Here is a 22,065-nt window from a genome sequence, read left to right as displayed (position 1 = left end):
ACTCACGTTCAAGAGCACCCTTTTTATCAATGGTGTTCTCATGCATCCAAATAAGTTTTTGGCTCTCAATAGCGATAGTCAAGATTTCAAAGAAGTGAGAGCAAGCAATTTTATCTTTGCAAATAACCTTGAAAACACTCTTACCCTTATCGCGTAGAGAGACAACCCAATCATCTTCTTCATATACATCCTCATCCTTATCCCCACGAGAAATATTAGGTTCCATGGTAGGAGGTACCGTGGAACCCTTGGCCATAAGGCATATATGAGAACCGTGAGATAAAGATGAGGAGTTACTTGAGGCTCCTTTCAAGATCTTGTCTTGACCAATAGAATCTTTGGTTTCCTCTACATTGTTAGCCGCACAACAACTAGAGGAAATAGAAGCATTTTTATCATGGCCACAAGACAAAGCAAGCATATCATCATTAGATTTATTCAAGCAACTTACACATGATATGCAAGGACTATTGTAACATCCCAAGAGTAATACATAGACCCCTTTGTACCTTTCTTGCATTTTGTTCATGTCATCATGTTGCACTCATGCATATCACCACTTTTGGATTTTATAAAATTGCATTTGGTTTTGGTTTTCTTTTTGTTTGCTTGTTTTTTTTTTCCTCCTTATTCTTCTTGGTTCATCTTCTTACTCTTGTGATGTTCCAAGAAAAGCACACACCATCTTCCCCATCTCTTAAACCCTAAAACAAAAAGGTTATGGCCAAATTTTCTAAAATTTGGTGTCAACCCTAACCTCTTCTTTGCCCAAACCAATTTATGATTGGGTTGGAGATACTCCATCCCAAGTAATTGGTTTGATATGTAATACAACCAATATATTGTTGCACATAAAATCATGGAGTTAACATTTATTTTAGCTCCATGCATTTTTCCTCTTTTAATGTTATCCTTCTTTCTTCATCACATGTGTATGTGAATTCTCTCATATTCTTTCCTCTTCTCATTCAAACATTTCTTACCCCCATTTAATAAAACAGTTTTTATTTTAGAGGAGAAGATAAAAACAGAAAACAGGAAAAAGGAAAAAGGAAAAACCAAACTAACCTAACGCTACAGCCTATCTAAACAAACTATCCTAGCTAAACCCAACCCAGCTCCATCTCTTTACATCACCACCACCCGGCCCAACTCTCTCTACACCAAAAATAGCCATACGTACCTTCTCTCTCTCTTTTTACATGTGAGAGGCATGACCATATCAGGCCATGTGCACTCCCTGGAGCTCCACGTCTTCCTTTTCTCTCCATCCACCGGCCACCATGCCCCCCTCTTAAGCAACACCACCAGCCCCTCTTCAACCCTAGTCCTCCTCTCTTTCCCATCGAGCCGCCGCCACCCTTTTTTCTCCTCTGCAAGAAAACCCACCGAGAACCACCGCCGCCGTCTACCTCTCTCTGTCGCCGCCATGAACGTCACCGAGGTCACCTGACCGCGGGAACGAGCTCGCCCCTGCTTCCTCTACCTCGACGTCGTCTTCACGGAACCGGAGCTCGCCAAGATCTGCGCTAGCTCGTCAAGTTCTGCAACGTCTACATCCACTTCTTCTTCCTCGTCGCCAGCACCTTCCCCGCCGCACTCTCCTCTTCAACGGAAACCCCAGGGTAAGCAACTCATCCTCTACACCTCCCCTGCATGCCATGCTATCAGATCCGAGGAAGAAACGCAGTGGAGATCGAAATCGAAACGAGTTCTGAGGAGCAAAACCCAAAAACCGAAATCTGGTCGCCCAGTTTTTCTGCTCGCAGACATCATCTTGCGACGCACCGCAACACCAGCACACGCCATTCCAGCACGAGAAGCTCATACCTCTGTAAAGCTGAAACGGAGAGCTACAACTTTCATGTTGGAAGCAATCCTTTTCATCGCCTGTAGACGACGCTATCTTCGAGCGAAGTCAGACCCAAAAATCAGTTTTCAGTTTTCAGCTGTTCCTCGCCGTGTCGCTGATCCGTTTTCCGACGAAGCTCACCGGCGTTTCAGGCCGTTTCAGCTCGCGATCCTGGTACCATTCGATGCACAACATCTCCGGCTACGTCTCCGTCTTTGAATCGCCCAAAACGGAGCAGAGACGCCTTCGCCACCTTCTTCCAAAGTTTGGTCCAGAAACGTTTTCAGTTTTTCGCTGTTCGTCGCCGAAGTCACGGGTTCATCTTCCGACGACCACCGCCGTCGCCACGGTGCACCAAAACCACCCAAACCACCTCCATTAGAATCTTGGTACCACCCCCTTGCTCAACTACTTCAGAGCCTCACATAGTTCTGCCCAGATCTATCGCGGCGACGACTTTAAAATCCGTGCAGAAATCGATCTACAGGAAACGCAGCTGTTCAATAATTTCAGTTCGTAGTGTCAGTTTTCTTCAGTTATTTTGAAGACGGCCTTATCTCATCTGAACCCTGTATATGTACAAAACTCGAACAGCAGCACACTGGCTACCACCCTGCTTCCTTGCGCGCGCGGCCTGGGTTCGAATTCCCTTGGGCGCGTTTAACCAAAACCCCTTTTTGTTTTCTTTTGTTTGTTTCTGAAAATGTTGAAATCTGGATACTTTTCAAAGTATTTAAAACTGCACTTTTACAAATCCGTTTTGGACAAACCATATGTCCACATTGATCAGTTTTTCATGCTCTATCTAACTATGAATTTGTTTTGGGTTTTGGACAAATAAAATTTGGACCAAATTAAAATCTTAATTAAAATGAGTATTATGGCATAATTCATATCTTTAATTCTACAATTCCAAATTCAACAGCTGATATGTCCACTCTCATCAGAAAAATAAGAGGAATTCAAATCTTGCATTCTCATGCATCATTGGCATCATCCCTGAATTGTCTAAATTAAATATGCAACATGAACAAAAACTATATGTGAGGGTGTTTATCATTTCATGTGAATTATGAGCACCCCACTTAATTTTGTCTTGCACAAATCATCTTGCCATGTCGTCATGCATCATATTGCGCATTGCATTTACTTGTATTGATTTGAGCTATACTCTCTTGTATGTGCTATTTGGTTCTTCTCGAGTAGACGCCGACGCAGAGCAGTACGAGCAGGAGTACGAGTTCCCTCTGGAGGATCGTGTCGGTGCTTCTACCTCTGATCTGACAGGCGAGCCCACCCCTTCACCTATTTTACATTTTACATGCTCTTTTGATCTATTGCTATCCTTATGTTGCGATTCTGTTGTGTCACGTGTCCTATTCCACCTGTTACCTATATCTCCGAGATACACCTCCTCGCCCTACCTATTGTTTGTTGTTTGCCAGCTTTGCGAGTCGTAGGCGAGTTTAGGGTTTTGCCGATATCTCGAAATGTTCGGGATATCTTGTTGGGATGTTGACACATGTACTACCTTTTCGAAAATGAAGTGGATAACTTTTGCTACAACTAAAATTGCTAAGGGTTATAATATGAAGAGGCATCTGTGAGCCCCTTTGCGAAAGCATCGGAACTTTGACTTGCTAATGTCCCCTAGGACCCGAGTTCTTGTTATCTGTTTCTAAGACTGAGCGTGCTAACCACTCGTGGGAGGTTTTATCGGGACCCCCCATCACCCATTACCATTTCTCAAGTCTGTTGAAAAGGGGGCCACAACCTTGGTTTTATTTGCCTATGCCATGTATGCCATGTATGCCATGCTTTACTTACTGTTGCCTTCGGGTGTTTATTACTGTTGCCTTCGGGTGTTTACTTCTGTACTGTACCCCGCGGAACGTTTAGCGAAGCGTGTGGTTCGCACGCCTAGCCGTTAACGCAAACCCTGAGTCCGCATCGGAGTACGGCCGAACTTCGTTTCGGGTAGCTTAGTCGGGTGGCCCCCCTAGGCATTCTTGTTGATTTGGGAACGGTCTTGTTGTGAGACTCCGCACTTGCTATGCGGGTTCGAGCATGCGTGTATGGTAACATTGGTGCACCCCTGCAGGGTTAAATCTTTTCGGAAAGCCGTGTCCGCGGTTATGGACGACTTGGAGCTGTTTAACTCGATCATAGAACAACTTACACCTAATGTTGTCGCTAATAACTTGCTAATTATTTGCGTAGTAAGTTAGCCCTAATATAATGGAATGGATATAAAATTGTCAACTGTGTGAGTGCCTTGTTAGTACCTCTTGGCTAAGGGGGATCGCACTGGCTGGGTTGTTGTTTGCAGAGTATAGAACTGCTAGATTATGCGTTCTCTCACCTTCTCTACTAGACGGATGTTGTAGCGTGTCTCTATTGGTTAGTGCTTTGCTGCCGCTAAACTCCACATAAAGCCGGGCGAAGTTTACACCGCCCACCAGCGAGCATAGCTGGTCTTGTCTCGCAAGTACGTGCCATTGGTACTTACCCTCGTTTTTCTTCCTCTTTTTCCGGAACACGCTTTTCGACAAACAGGTACGACAGATGATGATCGCATGCGCAGTGGCTACTTTGTCGAGTTCACGGACGACGACTTCGTTGCGTAGCAGATCGTTCCTAAGGCGGCAGCTCGTGGCTTGTTGGTTATGGAAACACCGCTTGATTATCTTCGGGACTCTTAGTCCCATTTGGTTCTTGTCTGCACCCGGACTATTTGGCTATCTTATGTATGATGTGCTTGATGGGATATGTTTCCCCGTTGAGTGTCATTTGGATCTTGCTCATTAGAGCGTTGATATATATATGAACCTTATTTCCATCTTTTGTGTCATACATAGTCATGTTGTGATATTCAAGCTGTATTCTACCCTCGTATCCTGTGCACAGTGTGTGTATGTGTGAAGTGCACAGGAAGGTGAAGCACTCAGGCCTGGAAAGCCTAACGTGAGCCTATGAGGTGGGTGTTGTGTGCATGGGCGTGTCGAGCTTTGCTTGGCCTACCCATAAGCTTGGGAATGCGAGGCGACCTCACGGTCCTTTGTAGTGACCTCATGCACATAAACCCCTCGTACCTGCGCGCTCTGGGTTTTCCTACTCCTGGGGCTTACAGACTTGGTATCAGAGCAGATCGCCTTTAGGAGCCCCTTGCAGCGGACGAAGTTGAGTCTAGAAACTAATATTTTAGTAGCTACATAGGAAAAATTGTGCGCGAGAGTAGGAATTCTGCTTTTATTTCTTACCCCACCCACCCTCCCTCTGGTAAGGACGTGCAACGGTTTTACTCTATTCTTATCTTGTTTCATCTAGGATTGGACGTGTTTGTGGGAAACCATAGTGCCATAGGGAAAAGTGTTTTGAAAATTTTCTGTACTATGGTTGCTTCATTATCATCCTTTCTCAATCTCCACATATAATCTCTTCCTTTGCAATTGTTAGTATTTTCATGCTAACATGTTCTTTCGTTGTTCCGTTGCTATCTTGGTTCATCTGTTGTTCCGGCGCAAGCCATCTACGTGCCTCGTTCGAAGGTTTTGTTTCCCGCCCTCCCACCCCTCTTTCCGTTCCACGGAGATCTCAAGTTCAGCAAAAGTTCTGTTTTAGCTTTACAAGACTAATGGTTCCTCCCCCTTTTTATCAACCCTTTCTCAGCTACATTTCTGTTTGATACCGGAGCGTCACATTCTTTAATCTCTCAAGTTTCGCACATGCACGAGTTTATTGTGTTTTTCTTGCCGTCTAATCTCGTGGTTCACTCTCCCGGAGGACAAATAATATCTTCGAAGATAAGCCATGGTAACCAAATTCAAATTCGAAACCATATCTTTCTAGCCTCCTTGATACTCCTTCGGAACTCTGGCATTAATGTCATCTTTGGCATGGATTGGTTGAAGGCCAACAAAGTCGTCATTGATTGCGCCAACCATTCAGTTTCTTTTCCTACTTCATCAGGAACCTTGACCTATACACCTTCTCAAACACCTTCCGTTCAGCTCTTTGCTTTGAATCCAAGTTCTCTTCCGGAGCTTGAGTCTATACCGGTGTTTTGCGACTTTCCTGATGTCTTTCCTGAAGAACTTCCAGGTATGCCACCTGACAGGGCTGTTGAGTTCGTCATTGAACTAGAGCCTGGAACAGCCCCTATCTCAAAGCGGCCATACAAAATGGGTCCAAATGAGTTGGCTGAACTCAAGAAGCAGCTTGACGAGTTGCAAAAACTTGGTTTCATTCAGCCAAGCACTTCTCCATGGGGATGTCCTACCATCTTCGTGAAGAAAAAGGATAAAACTGATCGATTGGTGGTTGACTACCGTCCTCTCAATGAGAAAACGATCAAGAATACATATCCTCTTCCTCGCATCAATGAGCTCTTTGATCAGCTTGCGGGTGCAACTGTGTTCTCTAAGATGGATTTGAGAAGTGGTTATCACCAAATCAAAATCCGCAAGGAGGATGTACCCAAAACAGCCTTCAAAACTCGTTATGGTCTCTACGAATACACCGTCATGTCCTTTGGCCTCACTAATGCTCCTGCCACTTTCTCCCGGTTGATGAACTACATTTTCATGGAGTACCTCGACAAGTTTGTGGTAGTCTATCTTGATGATATCCTTGTCTACTCCAAGTCCAATGAGGAGCATGAAGGGCATCTTCGCCTCATCCTCCTGAAGCTTCGTGAACACCGTCTCTATGCCAAGTTCTCCAAGTGTGAATTTTGGCTTCCTCAAGTCGTCTATCTTGGCCATGTTATTTCGGGAAAAGGCATTGCTGTCAATCCTGAAACCGTCAAGGCGATCGTTGAATGGCTTCCTCCGAAGAATGTCAAGCAAGTGAGAAGTTTCCTCGGTTTGGCAAGTTACTGCCGCCGCTTTGTTGAGAATTTCTCCAAGATCGCCAAGCCTCTTACCGATCTCCTCAAGAAAGACAAGAAGTTCCTTTGGTCTCCTCAATGCCAAGAAAGCTTTGATCTCCTCAAGCAGAAGCTCACTTCCACACCTGTCCTTGTTCTTCCAGATACTTCTAAACCTTTCCAGATATTTTGTGATGCCTCTCTTCATGGTTTAGGTGCTGTCCTCATGCAAGAACGTCAAGTTGTGGCATATACTTCTCGTCAGTTGAAAAAGCATGAACTCAACTATCCCACACATGATCTCGAGCTTGCAGCCGTGTTACATGCTTTAATAACATGGCGCCAATACTTGTTGGGCAACAAATGTGAGATCTTCACCGACCACAAGAGTCTCAAATACATCTTCACACAACCCAACTTGAACCTCCGTCAAACGAGATGGATGGAAACCATCAAGGACTTTGATCTGTCTATCAACTACACTCCAGGCAAAGCTAATGTCATGGCTGACGCCCTTAGTCGCAAGTCCTATTGCAACAATCTCATGATTCAAGAAAGTCAACCTGCTCTTTATGAAGAATTCAGGAAATTGAATCTTGAGCTCGTTCCCCAAGGTTACCTTGCAAACTTGGTGATCACGCAAACTCTTGAAGATAAGATCCGAAAAGGACAGTTGCGAGATATTTGCAGCAAGAATATCAAAGAGAATATGCACAAGCCCAAGTACAAGTCATTCTCTCTCGATGATCAAGGAACTCTCTTCTTCCAAGGTCATTTTGTTGTTCCGAATGATCCAGACCTGAGAAACCTCATTCTCAAAGAAGCTCACGACACTCCTCTTTCTATCCATCCTGGCAAAGACAAAGATGTATCTCGATATCAAGTCTACCTATTGGTGGACTAGGATGAAAAGGGATGTTGCTCGCTATGTCTCGTAATGTGATGTCTGTCGCCGTGTCAAAGCGTAACATCGTAGACCCGCCGTGTCCTCCAACCCCTGAAGATTCCTGAGTGGAAATGGGATAAGATTGAGATGGACTTTGTGACTGGTTTTCCAAAGTCTCGGAAAGGCAATGATGCTATCTTCGTGGTGATCGACCGTCTTTCTAAGGTTGCTCACTTCCTTCTTGTCAAAGAAACAATATCTGCTAGTCAGTTGGCTGAGCTGTACACTGCAAAGATTGTTTCTCTTCATGGTGTTCCCTTGGAAATAAGCTCTGATCGCGGAAGCATCTTCACTTCCAAGTTTTGGGCAAGCTTTCAGAAAGCTATGGGAACTAATCTGCTCTTCAGCACAGCTTACCATCCGCAAACAAGTGGGCAAGTCGAAAGAGTCAATCAGATTCTCGAGGACATGCTCCGTGCCTGTGTTATCTCCTTCGGCATGAAATGGGAAGAGTGCCTTCCATTCGCCGAGTTCTCTTACAACAACAGCTATCAAGCCAGTTGGGCATGGCACCCTTCGAAGCTCTCTATGGTCGCAAATGCGTAACACCTCTCGAATCGGGTCTGAAACCGGTGAAAGGCAAATCTTTGGCCCCGATGTCATCAATGAGGCTGAAGAAAAGGTGCGAATCATTCGTGACAATCTGAAGATAGCACAATCTCAGCAGAAAAGCTATTATGATAGCAAGCACCGTGATATGTTATATCATCCTGGTGATCAAGCCTACCTTCGTGTTACTCCTATGAGGGGCACTCATCGCTTTGGTATCAAAGGCAAGCTGGCGCCAAGATACATTGGTCCCTTCAAAGTTCTAGCAAAGCGTGGTGAAGTCGCTTACCTCCTTGAACTCCCTGAGAAGCTCTCAAAAGTGCACGATGTCTTCCACGTGTCACAGCTCAAGAAGTGCTTCAAAGATCCGGGCCGTGCAGTTGATCACGAGTCCATTGACCTCCAAGAAGACCTCTCCTACAAAGAGCATCCCGTTCGGATTCTTGATGAAGCTGAACGCCGAACTCGCAACAACTCTGTCAAGTTCCTCAAGGTGCAGTGGTCGCACCATTCTGATAAAGAAGCAACTTGGGAGCGGGAAGATCAACTCCGTTCCGAGTACCCGTCCTTTTTCTCTTCTTCCTGAGAATCTCGGGGCGCGATTCCTTCAAGGGGGGGCGTTTGTAACATCCCAAGAGTAATGCATAGACCCTTTGTACCTTTCTTGCATTTTGATCATGTCATCATGTTGCACTCATGCATATTATCACCTTTGGATTTTATTAAATTGCATCTTGGTTTTGGTTTTCTTTTTGTTTGCTTGTTTTTTTTTTCCTCCTTATTCTTCTTGGTTCATCTTCTTACTCTTGTGATGTTCCAAGAAAAGCACACACCATCTTCCCCATCTCTTAAACCCTAAAACAAAAAGGTTATGGCCAAATTTTCTAAAATTTGGTGTCAACCCTAACCTCTTCTTTGCCCAAACCAATTTATGATTGGGTTGGAGATACTCCATCCCAAGTAATTGGTTTGATATGTAATACAACCAATATATTGTTGCACATAAAATCATGGAGTTAACATTTATTTTAGCTCCATGCATTTTTCCTCTTTTAATGTTATCCTTCTTTCTTCATCACATGTGTATGTGAATTCTCTCATATTCTTTCCTCTTCTCATTCAAACATTTCTTACCCCCATTTAATAAAACAGTTTTTATTTTAGAGGAGAAGATAAAAACAGAAAACAGGAAAAAGGAAAAAGGAAAAACCAAACTAACCTAACGCTACAGCCTATCTAAACAAACTATCCTAGCTAAACCCAACCCAGCTCCATCTCTTTACATCACCACCACCCGGCCCAACTCTCTCTACACCAAAAATAGCCATACGTACCTTCTCTCTCTCTTTTTACATGTGAGAGGCATGACCATATCAGGCCATGTGCACTCCCTGGAGCTCCACGTCTTCCTTTTCTCTCCATCCACCGGCCACCATGCCCCCCTCTTAAGCAACACCACCAGCCCCTCTTCAACCCTAGTCCTCCTCTCTTTCCCATCGAGCCGCCGCCACCCTTTTTTCTCCTCTGCAAGAAAACCCACCGAGAACCACCGCCGCCGTCTACCTCTCTCTGTCGCCGCCATGAACGTCACCGAGGTCACCTGACCGCGGGAACGAGCTCGCCCCTGCTTCCTCTACCTCGACGTCGTCTTCACGGAACCGGAGCTCGCCAAGATCTGCGCTAGCTCGTCAAGTTCTGCAACGTCTACATCCACTTCTTCTTCCTCGTCGCCAGCACCTTCCCCGCCGCACTCTCCTCTTCAACGGAAACCCCAGGGTAAGCAACTCATCCTCTACACCTCCCCTGCATGCCATGCTATCAGATCCGAGGAAGAAACGCAGTGGAGATCGAAATCGAAACGAGTTCTGAGGAGCAAAACCCAAAAACCGAAATCTGGTCGCCCAGTTTTTCTGCTCGCAGACATCATCTTGCGACGCACCGCAACACCAGCACACGCCATTCCAGCACGAGAAGCTCATACCTCTGTAAAGCTGAAACGGAGAGCTACAACTTTCATGTTGGAAGCAATCCTTTTCATCGCCTGTAGACGACGCTATCTTCGAGCGAAGTCAGACCCAAAAATCAGTTTTCAGTTTTCAGCTGTTCCTCGCCGTGTCGCTGATCCGTTTTCCGACGAAGCTCACCGGCGTTTCAGGCCGTTTCAGCTCGCGATCCTGGTACCATTCGATGCACAACATCTCCGGCTACGTCTCCGTCTTTGAATCGCCCAAAACGGAGCAGAGACGCCTTCGCCACCTTCTTCCAAAGTTTGGTCCAGAAACGTTTTCAGTTTTTCGCTGTTCGTCGCCGAAGTCACGGGTTCATCTTCCGACGACCACCGCCGTCGCCACGGTGCACCAAAACCACCCAAACCACCTCCATTAGAATCTTGGTACCACCCCCTTGCTCAACTACTTCAGAGCCTCACATAGTTCTGCCCAGATCTATCGCGGCGACGACTTTAAAATCCGTGCAGAAATCGATCTACAGGAAACGCAGCTGTTCAATAATTTCAGTTCGTAGTGTCAGTTTTCTTCAGTTATTTTGAAGACGGCCTTATCTCATCTGAACCCTGTATATGTACAAAACTCGAACAGCAGCACACTGGCTACCACCCTGCTTCCTTGCGCGCGCGGCCTGGGTTCGAATTCCCTTGGGCGCGTTTAACCAAAACCCCTTTTTGTTTTCTTTTGTTTGTTTCTGAAAATGTTGAAATCTGGATACTTTTCAAAGTATTTAAAACTGCACTTTTACAAATCCGTTTTGGACAAACCATATGTCCACATTGATCAGTTTTTCATGCTCTATCTAACTATGAATTTGTTTTGGGTTTTGGACAAATAAAATTTGGACCAAATTAAAATCTTAATTAAAATGAGTATTATGGCATAATTCATATCTTTAATTCTACAATTCCAAATTCAACAGCTGATATGTCCACTCTCATCAGAAAAATAAGAGGAATTCAAATCTTGCATTCTCATGCATCATTGGCATCATCCCTGAATTGTCTAAATTAAATATGCAACATGAACAAAAACTATATGTGAGGGTGTTTATCATTTCATGTGAATTATGAGCACCCCACTTAATTTTGTCTTGCACAAATCATCTTGCCATGTCGTCATGCATCATATTGCGCATTGCATTTACTTGTATTGATTTGAGCTATACTCTCTTGTATGTGCTATTTGGTTCTTCTCGAGTAGACGCCGACGCAGAGCAGTACGAGCAGGAGTACGAGTTCCCTCTGGAGGATCGTGTCGGTGCTTCTACCTCTGATCTGACAAAGCGAGCCCACCCCTTCACCTATTTTACATTTTACATGCTCTTTTGATCTATTGCTATCCTTATGTTGCGATTCTGTTGTGTCACGTGTCCTATTCCACCTGTTACCTATATCTCCGAGATACACCTCCTCGCCCTACCTATTGTTTGTTGTTTGCCAGCTTTGCGAGTCGTAGGCGAGTTTAGGGTTTTGCCGATATCTCGAAATGTTCGGGATATCTTGTTGGGATGTTGACACATGTACTACCTTTTCGAAAATGAAGTGGATAACTTTTGCTACAACTAAAATTGCTAAGGGTTATAATATGAAGAGGCATCGTGGAGCCCCTTTGCGAAAGCATCGGAACTTTGACTTGCTAATGTCCCCTAGGACCCGAGTTCTTGTTATCTGTTTCTAAGACTGAGCGTGCTAACCACTCGTGGGAGGTTTTATCGGGACCCCCCATCACCCATTACCATTTCTCAAGTCTGTTGAAAAGGGGGCCACAACCTTGGTTTTATTTGCCTATGCCATGTATGCCATGTATGCCATGCTTTACTTACTGTTGCCTTCGGGTGTTTATTACTGTTGCCTTCGGGTGTTTACTTCTGTCGTACCCGCGGAACGTTTAGCGAAGCGTGTGGTTCGCACGCCTAGCCGTTAACGCAAACCCTGAGTCCGCATCGGAGTACGGCCGAACTTCGTTTCGGGTAGCTTAGTCGGGTGGCCCCCCTAGGCATTCTTGTTGATTTGGGAACGGTCTTGTTGTGAGACTCCGCACTTGCTATGCGGGTTCGAGCATGCGTGTATGGTAACATTGGTGCACCCCTGCAGGGTTAAATCTTTTCGGAAAGCCGTGTCCGCGGTTATGGACGACTTGGAGCTGTTTAACTCGATCATAGAACAACTTACACCTAATGTTGTCGCTAATAACTTGCTAATTATTTGCGTAGTAAGTTAGCCCTAATATAATGGAATGGATATAAAATTGTCAACTGTGTGAGTGCCTTGTTAGTACCTCTTGGCTAAGGGGGATCGCACTGGCTGGGTTGTTGTTTGCAGAGTATAGAACTGCTAGATTATGCGTTCTCTCACCTTCTCTACTAGACGGATGTTGTAGCGTGTCTCTATTGGTTAGTGCTTTGCTGCCGCTAAACTCCACATAAAGCCGGGCGAAGTTTACACCGCCCACCAGCGAGCATAGCTGGTCTTGTCTCGCAAGTACGTGCCATTGGTACTTACCCTCGTTTTTCTTCCTCTTTTTCCGGAACACGCTTTTCGACAAACAGGTACGACAGATGATGATCAGTACGCAGGTGGCTACTTTGTCGAGTTCACGGACGACGACTTCGTTGCGTAGCAGGATCGTTCCTAAGGCAGCAGCCTGTGGCTTGTTGGTTATGGAAACACCGCTTGATTATCTTCAGGACTCTTAGTCCCATTTGGTTCTTGTCTGTACCCAGACTATTTGGCTATCTTATGTATGATGTACTGATGGGATATGTTTCCCCGTTGAGTGTCATTTGGATCTTGCTCATTAGAGCGTTGATATATATATGAACCTTATTTCCATCTTTTGTGTCATACATAGTCATGTTGTGATATTCAAGCTGTATTCTACCCTCGTATCCTGTGCACAGTGTGTGTATGTGTGAAGTGCACAGGAAGGTGAAGCACTCAGGCCTGGAAAGCCTAACGTGAGCCTATGAGGTGGGTGTTGTGTGCATGGGCGTGTCGAGCTTTGCTTGGCCTACCCATAAGCTTGGGAATGCGAGGCGACCTCACGGTCCTTTGTAGTGACCTCATGCACATAAACCCCTCGTACCTGCGCGCTCTGGGTTTTCCTACTCCTGGGGCTTACAACTATCAACACAAGCATGTCAATCATTTCTAGTGCTAGATGTGTTTGAGTCCGTAGATGAAGCATTGCAATGAGATATAGATGAAGAATCATCAATAGTAAGCTCAATATCAACATTGCAATTTTCATCACCACTCACCATATCATTACCTTGTGTCTTGACACACTTTGGTGAAGTCGATGAAGATGAGAACTCATCACGGCCGGAAGTGGAAGCAATACAATCATCCTCAATAATATTGGACACATCATATTTATCAAGCTTTGTCCATAATTAATGAGAGCTCCCAAAAGGCATGATTGATGAAGTAACTACATTGCTCACAACAATGGAAAACACATGAGAAGCAAGAGCATCGAGGCAAGAGTTTTTCTCCTCCTCAAGAGATAAATTTTGAGGATCCTTAGGAGAAGAAAAACCAATGCCAAGAAATCGCTCCATGTCCGGGGACATACCCCGTAAAATATTAAGCACATAAATTTTCCAAAGATCATAATTTGTGCCATCAAATATAAACAAGTTATTATGCACTAATCCCCTAAACGACATCTTTACTCTCAAGGCGGTGAAGCCTAAGAATGAGAGACCTTGCTCTGATACCAATTGAAAGGACAAGGATGTCGCCTAGAGGGGGGGTGAATCGGCGGTTTAAAACTTTTACGAGATGGGCTTAACAAATGCGGAATAAAACTAGCGTTTACTTTGTCAAGCCCAAAGCCTATATACTATGGTTCACCTATGTGCACCAACAACTTATTCTAAGCAATGGTTCACCTATGTGCACCAACAACTTATGCTAAGCAATACAAGCAACTTATGTGATAGCAAGATATATATAACATCAAGCACGATGGCTATCACAAGGTAAAGTGCATAAGTAAAGAGCTCGGGTATAGAGATAACCGAGGCACGCGGGAGACGAAGATTTATCCTGAAGTTCACACTCTTGCGAGTGCTAATCTCCGTTGGAGAGGTGCGGTGGCTTAGTGCTCCAGAACGCCACAAGAGGCTCACCTTGAGGTGTGGTTGCTCGATGCACACCAACGCCACAAAGGCCTCACCCCAAGATGCGGTACTCACACCACACACCGAACGCCACGAAGGCGCCTCACCTAAATCTCCGGTGACCCTCGCCACAAAGGCCTAGGTCACGGTTCCACTAAGGGATTTCCTTCGAGGCGGAAACCGGGCCTTACACAAAGATTGGGGCACACATCCACAACTTAATTGGAGGCTCCCAACAAATTGCGACAAAGTCCTAGAATCCGTCTAGGGTTCCAAGAACCCAAGAGTAACAACCTACTTGCTTTCACCACCACGAATCACCGTGGAGAACTCAAACCTATGCACCAAATGCAATGGCAAGAACACCACAAAGATGATACAATTCTTCACTCTCAAATTCCAACAAAGCTACTAAAGCTATTGGGGGAATAAGAGAGGAAGAACAAAAGAAGAGGAACACCAAATTTCTCTCCAAGATCTAGATCTAGTGATTCCCTCACAAAGAGGGGAATTTGTTTGGTGCAAATGTAGATCTAGATCTCCTATCTCTTTTCCTCAAAAGTGAGCAAGAATCATAGAGGGATTGAGTGAGGGGAAGCTCTCATATATTCAACAATGGAGGAGAGCTAGAGGTAGAAGAAGAAGTGCGAAGAGAGAGAGAGGAAAGAAGGCTTAAAAAGGGGCTCCAAAATTCTACCCGTTGGAGATGGAGGTCGATCCGGCGCGGCGACTGGGAGGCGGCCACGTGGCCAGGCCGGCCAAGCAGCTGCGGTCCGGGAGGAGGAGGCCGGAGCCTCCGTCCGCGGTACCGGCCGAGCCGCCCCAAAGCCCTGGAACAAAACTGCCTCACTTGGCGATTATCCGGTACCATGGGCGGTACCTTGCCTGGAGGCTCCAACTGTGGGCTGGGTACCGTGAGCGGTACCTTGCCTGGAGGTTCCAGCCGTGAGCTGGGTGGAGGCTCCGGCCAGGGCCCCTCCTCACCAAACGTTTTTACCTAAACACCCCATACAAAAACCTTAAGAACTTTTGCATCCGGACTCCGATTTTGATGATCTTGGGCTCGTTGAAATCACAACAACGAGCTCTACAACAATATGCATAGAAACATCATAGTCCAGAAAACTAGGATAGAAACAAATGAATAAAGGTTTTACCTATCTATAAAAGGCAAACCGGTAAAACCTCCAATATGGAAAATGCAACAACTTGAGTTAGGAAACTAGGATTTAGGTGAAACCAATTTTATTGTAAAGAAGATGACTAGAGAAACCCCACAAAGAGTGAAAAGCTTAACAACAAGTGGGGTAGGTTTTTCTATCTATTTTAGAGTGAAACCTCTAAATACGAGAAACCGAGAAAAACTCCAATATCGAAAACGCAACAACTGATTCATGCGGAATCCGTTTTCGATGAACTAGAGCTTGCTATGGAAATAACCACAAGCTCTAAATCACCTCATGGATAAGATCCAAATAAACAACAAAGAAAGATGATGCAAGGATGCAAAGGTTTGAGCCCTCCGAAGGATACGATCAAGTTACTCACTCGAGAGCCCTCTTGATAGTACGGCAACTAAACTATAAACCGGTCTCCAACTACACCATGAGACCGGTGAGAAAGAAACCCTATCAAGAGCAAACCTTAACCTCGCGCATTCCACTTGAGTTTGATGATGATGGTCTTGACCGCAACAAGATAGAACGCCTTTCTTGATTGTGCTTGCTAGATGAAGTCATGCGAAATGCTCCCCCATACTCCACTATGGGAGAGCTTCTTCTTCGGCGCGTCTTCACATATCCATGAACACCGTATGGATGGAAAGCTTCAAGCATATGATCTCTTCGAGTTGGCTCATCTTGAACTTGCACGCCATTTCTTCATTCTTCATCATGTTGATGTCTTGAAGAACTTGAGGGCTCACTTCATATTCATCTTCAAGACATACTTGACACTTGATCTTGTTCATTAGTTTATTATTGCAATCTTGAAGCCAACCTATGGTTCAAGCATTTCCTATGGACAACTCTTGACACTTGATCTTCGTCATTAGTTTCTTATTACAATCTTGAAGCCAACCTATGGTTCAAGCATTGCCTATGGACAACTCCTACAAATATAACTCCATGCAAACATTAGTCCATAGGGATTGTCATTAATTACCAAAACCACACATGGGGGCTCCATGCACTTTCAGGGAGGAGGGCACACAATTTCCCTCCCTTGAGAAAAGGAGAGCCCCTTTGGGCGCCTCCTCCCCTCTCTCTCTAGGTCTCTCTCTTGCATGCGATTCCTCGAAGAGCTGCACACAGAAGGAGTCCATTCCACCTGGTATGCGGGAGTGCTGCCGGGATCCAAATCCAGAAGATCTACTTTCGCACCTCCGTTGGAGCGGAAACGGGAGCATCGTTAAGCACCGTATGTGTGCAAAACTACTAGGTTCTGCACTTTCTTGGTTGTTACTTGGTCGTATCGCTCGGAGTACGGTCAAACCTTTGCATCCTTGCATCATCTTTCTTGGTTGTTACTTGGATCTTATCCATGTGGTGGTTTAGAGCTTGTGGTTATTTCCATGACAAGCTCTAGTTCATCGAAAATGAATTTCGCATAGATCACTTGTTGCGTTTTCGAGTTTGGTGATTTTCTCGATGTCTCGTATTGTGGGGACTTTTGTCGTCCTCTTTCCAACAAAATTGGTTTCGTCTCATTTGGATTTTCCAAGCTCAAGTTATTTGCATTTCAAGTTTGAATTTAAAAGAAGAAAAAATGGAGAGGAGGGGCCAGCAGCCGGAGCTTCCGCCGGCCACGGCTGGAACCTCCACCCTGCCCTGGCTGGAGCCTCCAGGCGAGGTACCGCTCGCGGTACCGCTAGTACGGTCTGGCTCTCAGTAAGTGTCTGGTACCTTGGCCGGAGCCTCCGGTCTCCCCCTCCCGGCCCGTGGCTCAACCTCTCCCATCTCGCCACGTCGCCTCCTTCCCTGCGCCTCGCAACGACCACGGCCGATAGTACCGGCCCAACCTGGCCGGTACTACCGGTCACACCATCTCCAACGGGCAGATTTTTGGTACCCCTATAAAAAGACTTTTTCTCTCTCTTTGGCAGCACTTCTTCTTCAACCTCTTGCTCTTCACCATTGTTGCATCTTGAGAGCTCTTCCTCTCCCCCAATCCCTCCATGATTCTTGCTCAAATTTGAGGAAAAGAGAGAGGAGGTCTAGATCTATATTTGCACCAATCAAATCCCCCTCTTTGTGAGGGAATCTCTATATCTAGATCTGGAAGAGAAATTTTGTGTTCCTCTTCCTATCTTGTTCTTCCTCTCTTATTCCCCAATAGCTTTAGTAGCTTTGTTGCAATTTGAGAGTGGAGGATTTGGGCATCTTTGTGGTGTTCTTTCCATTACATTTGGTGCATCGGTTTGACTTCTCCGCGGTGATACGTGGAGGTGAAAGTTCGTGAGATATTCTCTTTGGGAGCTTGTTCCTCTTGGGTCTTTGGACCCTAGACGGCTTACTGATCTTTGTGGTCTTTGTGATGTTCTTAGGGACTCCAATTAAGTTGTGGAGATTCTTCAAGGGCAAGGTCATTGTGGAAATTTATTGGGAGCCTCCAATTAAGTTGTGGAGATAGCCCCAAGCTTTGTGCGGGTTCGATGACCACCCTAAGGTTCCATAGTGGATCTAGGACATCCCTTTTGGTGGAAATTCTCGAGGAGAATAAGGTGGCACTCGTGCATTTGGAGTGACTTGTCCTTCTCACCGCTCCAATGGAGAGTAGCACTCGCAAGAGTGTGAACTTCGGGATACATCATTGTCTCCGCGTCACTTCGGTTATTCCTATACCCGAGCTCTTTACTTATGCACTTTACTTTGTGATAGCCTTCGTGCTTGAAGTTATATATCTTGCTATCACATATTTGCTTGAATTGCTTAGCATAAGTCATTGGTGCACATAGGTGAACCCTAGCTATAGGTTTTGTGCTTGACAAATTAAACACTAGTTTTATTCCGCATTTGTTAAGCCATTTTCGTAAAAGTTTTAAACCGTCTTGTACATTCAATTGGTATCAGAGCTAGGGCTCTCTTATCTTGTTGGGCTTCACCGCCTTGAGAGTAAAGATGTAGGCTAGAGGTTTAGTGCACAATGACACTTTTACATTTGATGGCACTAACTATGATGCTTGGAAATTCTACATGCTTGATTATTTTCGGGGCATGCACCCACATATGGAGCAAATTCTTGATATGGGTTTTTCTCCTCCTAAGGATCCACAAAATCCATCTTATGAGGAGAATAAAACTCTTATCTAGATACTCAAACTACTAATGTGCTTTGCCATGTTGTGAGTCATGTAGTTATCTCCTCCATCGCGCCTTTCCGGAGTGCTCATGAGTTTTGGACAAAGCTTCAAGATACATATGGTGTGTCCAAGACCATTGAGAATGATTGCACTCCTTCCACTTCACCAACTAGTTAACAGTATAACTAGCCTACCTAGGAGCCTCCACAGCCATTTGATTTGGAGTCCTAAACCATCCGATCGGAACATCCTGCGGTTCTAACGATGTTTTAGTTTCCGAACGAGCGTTACCGATTAGCGAAAACTCTAGAAAAAGGCCGACCTTCGCGAAGGGAAGGCAACTCGCTCTGCACGCGACAAGTGGAGCGCTGTGGTGCCAGAAAATCCCTGGGAAGTGGTCTCCCTGCTCGCCACGTGTCGCAAGGGGAAGCAAGGTGGGGATGGGGGAGGAGAGAGAAGACTGGGTTGTGTCAGCTTTTCCCTTTTTCTTCTAGATTCGTTTTTTCAAAATAAAATATCTTGAGAACCGTAAGTCCAAATTGCGAACCGTTTTCACTTTGGAGATCCTCACATCGAAATCTTCAAAACTAGATCCCATGTTGATAGGTTTGGAGATACTTTTTTTTCGTACTTCCAATAATATTATGATTGTACCTGTGGTGTGTACCTAACTGTACTCGTGTTTCAACTGATAAGTACTTCTGTTTTTAGTGTATTTGGTGCAATTTTTCCCTTTACTCGCTAACTGTACTCGCCCGTGTGCGGGATTGTACCTGTACTTACGCGCGACTGTACCTTCTCGTGTGCGCCACTGTACTTCTGTACATGTACTTGCTTGTGTTCACGACTGTACCTGCTCGTATGCGCGTTTATACCTGCTCGTCTGCGTGACTGTACTTGTACTCTCTTGTGTGTTCAACTGTACTCGTGTGTTGTGCGTGACTGTACCTGCTCGTGTGCACGACTGTACCTGCTCGTGTGCGTGACTATACTTGTACTCGCCCGTGTGTTCAACTGTACTCGTGTGTTGTGCGCGACTGTACCTGCTCGTGAACGTGATTGTACGTGTACTCGTCCGTATATTTAATTGTACTCGTGTATCATACACAACTGTACTCGTGTGCATCGTTTACTGGCGACGCACAATGCATGTAGCGTATTTGTACGCGCAGCAATGGATAACAAAAAACCTACATATACTAGCTAGTCATGATGGTACGTTTCTAAAGCTGTGCATGCAATGCATCGATCGATGGCTTTGCTTGTTTTGACATGCATGCATGCGCGGCCCGGATGAAATTGGCCGGACGCCCGCGATACGTACGCGAGGAGGTACGCACGCTCTCGTGGCCAGGCTCGCCCGCGCCCGCGATACGTACGAGGAAGTACGCGTGCTCTCGTCCGCGGCGGTATAAGCCCACGCGTCGTGATCGCTCGCGCCACGGTGGGGAGCTTTCGTAACGCCACGCATCGTACGGACAGCGAAGCTCGCGGATGGATTAGACCTTTAAGAAGGTCGGTCTTTTTCTAGTCGTACCCTACCGATTAGCCTTCGTTTAACAGGCTATATTTCATTGGAGGGCTGCTACTCCTCATATGGACTTCGGCCTTTCCATATTTGTTGGGCCCCTAAACGGTAAAACGGCCTTATTTCTTCGGCTGTTTCGGCCTCCTTCTCTTCTCGTACCGCAGAAAGGCAGGAGAAAGTGAAAATTCAACTCCTTCGTCTTCAGCCTCGATTCATTCGTCTCCGCTGCCAGACCTGCGCCTCCGCTGCCTCTCTACCTCCGCCTCCGCCGCCATACCTCATTCTCCTGCGCCGCGGCTACTAATCCCGTCTTCACAGCGATGGTAGGTTACAAACTTCCGCATCTTGCCGTTTTTGGTTCTATTTCAGCCGGATTCAGAGAGCCTGGCAGTTCTTTTCATTCTTCTCTTGCAATGGCGCTGGCGAAGTTCGTAGTCCGGGACTCCGGGCATGCCTCGCAGTGGGCTCCCCCAACATGGGCCTACGATTCGTACATCTGTTTGAAGATCAGGCCCATCATCAGGAGAACGTTTACGCTTCCAGCCTAGATTACTGTGTATCTGCCAGCACCACATAATGATGGATTGATGGTGGTTATTTCGACCCATTCATCATCCCTGTAATTATACTCCGTCCTGTGATTATGATGATTAATTCGAGCGTTGCAGTCAGTTCTCCCCTCGTTGATATAAATATGTGGAGGAAGCACTCTGTCTTTCCGCACTCGTTCCATCTCACATTCCACGTCTCATTGTTGAGCGGAGATGACATCTGCTTACCTGCTGCATTCTGGCCAGAATTAGGTAGCGAAATAACATATTATTAATTGTTCGAGCGATTTTCGTCTTTGTTTGATCCAAGGATTGTCGTATTCATTTGTTCAGGACTTTTATTCACGGATTTCTGAGATCAACTCTTTGACATTCATTTTCTAACATGGCTGCTGGACAGGTACGTTTGCTGAAACATTGGATTGTACCACTTTTTTATAGATTGGCTGCTACTGTCAAAACATAGTACAAAAACTTACTCTACATGACATACCCTAAATGGTGGTTTGAGTAATAGTTGAACTGCATTAGTGTCACGTGCATTTCTTTTCAGAATTTATTTGAGATATGATTATATTGTTCTAGGATGTTGAATCCAATTGTTTAAATATAACTGCTTCCTTCCAAGGCTGTGTATTTACTGAATGCCAGTTAGTCATGCAGTCAATGATGCAGTGATACTGTATGCATCTTTGTGTATAAGGAACAGGCCGGGTAAACCTTCACGACAGAAAGTGTTCCAGAATCAAGAGAGTAGGATTATATTGTTAATTACTGGGCTCCGAGGGAACTGCTCAGGATGTCCAGGAGAGAAGCTATTTTTGTTTGAGCATCTTGGAAGGTATAGTTCTTTCTTTCTGTTTTATCCCTGCTTTATATAGTAGAAAGGCTGAAACATAATATCTTGTGTCAGTTATAATTGCTACTTCATAGTAGAAAAAGGTAAATTGTTGATGGGGGGCATGAGGTTTCAGTTATGATTGACGCACAAATATATACAATAAATGGTGTATGGAAGAAGCTGAAAGTTAAGATGTTTTTTCTCTTGTGTTATCTTTTTGGTTAGTAATACTTCTGTTTGAGAGAACAAATGGTTTAGTTAAGGAGAACAAAAAAAAAGACTTGATTACCCATAGTACAAGTCATTAACTATATAATGATGCACATAAATATTTGCCAACTTTTCCATTCAAAGTTTCTTGCCTGACATGCCCCCACTGTTTTGGTAGGTTTCTCAAATAATGGTTGATATAACAAGAAAGGTGGGGGTAGGTAGTTGACTAATATGTGCACTTCGTTTCCTTTTTAGCATTCAAAGACCGAGAATCTGTAGGTAG

The 22,065-nt window shown here is 45.2% G+C and overlaps 1 long non-coding RNA gene across 3 annotated transcripts; it reads left to right on the top strand.

Moving 5' to 3' along the window:
• Positions 1-658: 658 nt before the first annotated feature.
• On the top strand, positions 659-13,054 carry LOC139832240 (uncharacterized). Of its 3 annotated transcripts, none has more exons than XR_011747024.1 (3): positions 659-1,625; positions 3,059-3,139; positions 12,772-13,054. It is a non-coding gene; the product is annotated as an uncharacterized lncRNA (long non-coding RNA). The 3 variants fall into 3 exon arrangements; XR_011747025.1 differs by lacking the exon at positions 12,772-13,054 and adding an exon at positions 4,409-4,426; XR_011747023.1 differs by lacking the exon at positions 12,772-13,054 and adding an exon at positions 11,424-11,503 and having other exon boundaries at positions 664-1,625.
• The last annotated feature ends 9,011 nt before the right edge of the window (positions 13,055-22,065 follow it).

The sequence above is a fragment of the Lolium perenne genome, chromosome 6, assembly GCF_019359855.2.
Source record: "Lolium perenne isolate Kyuss_39 chromosome 6, Kyuss_2.0, whole genome shotgun sequence".
Taxonomy (NCBI): Eukaryota; Viridiplantae; Streptophyta; class Magnoliopsida; order Poales; family Poaceae; genus Lolium; species Lolium perenne.
This window is presented reverse-complemented; position numbering and strand designations above follow the sequence as displayed.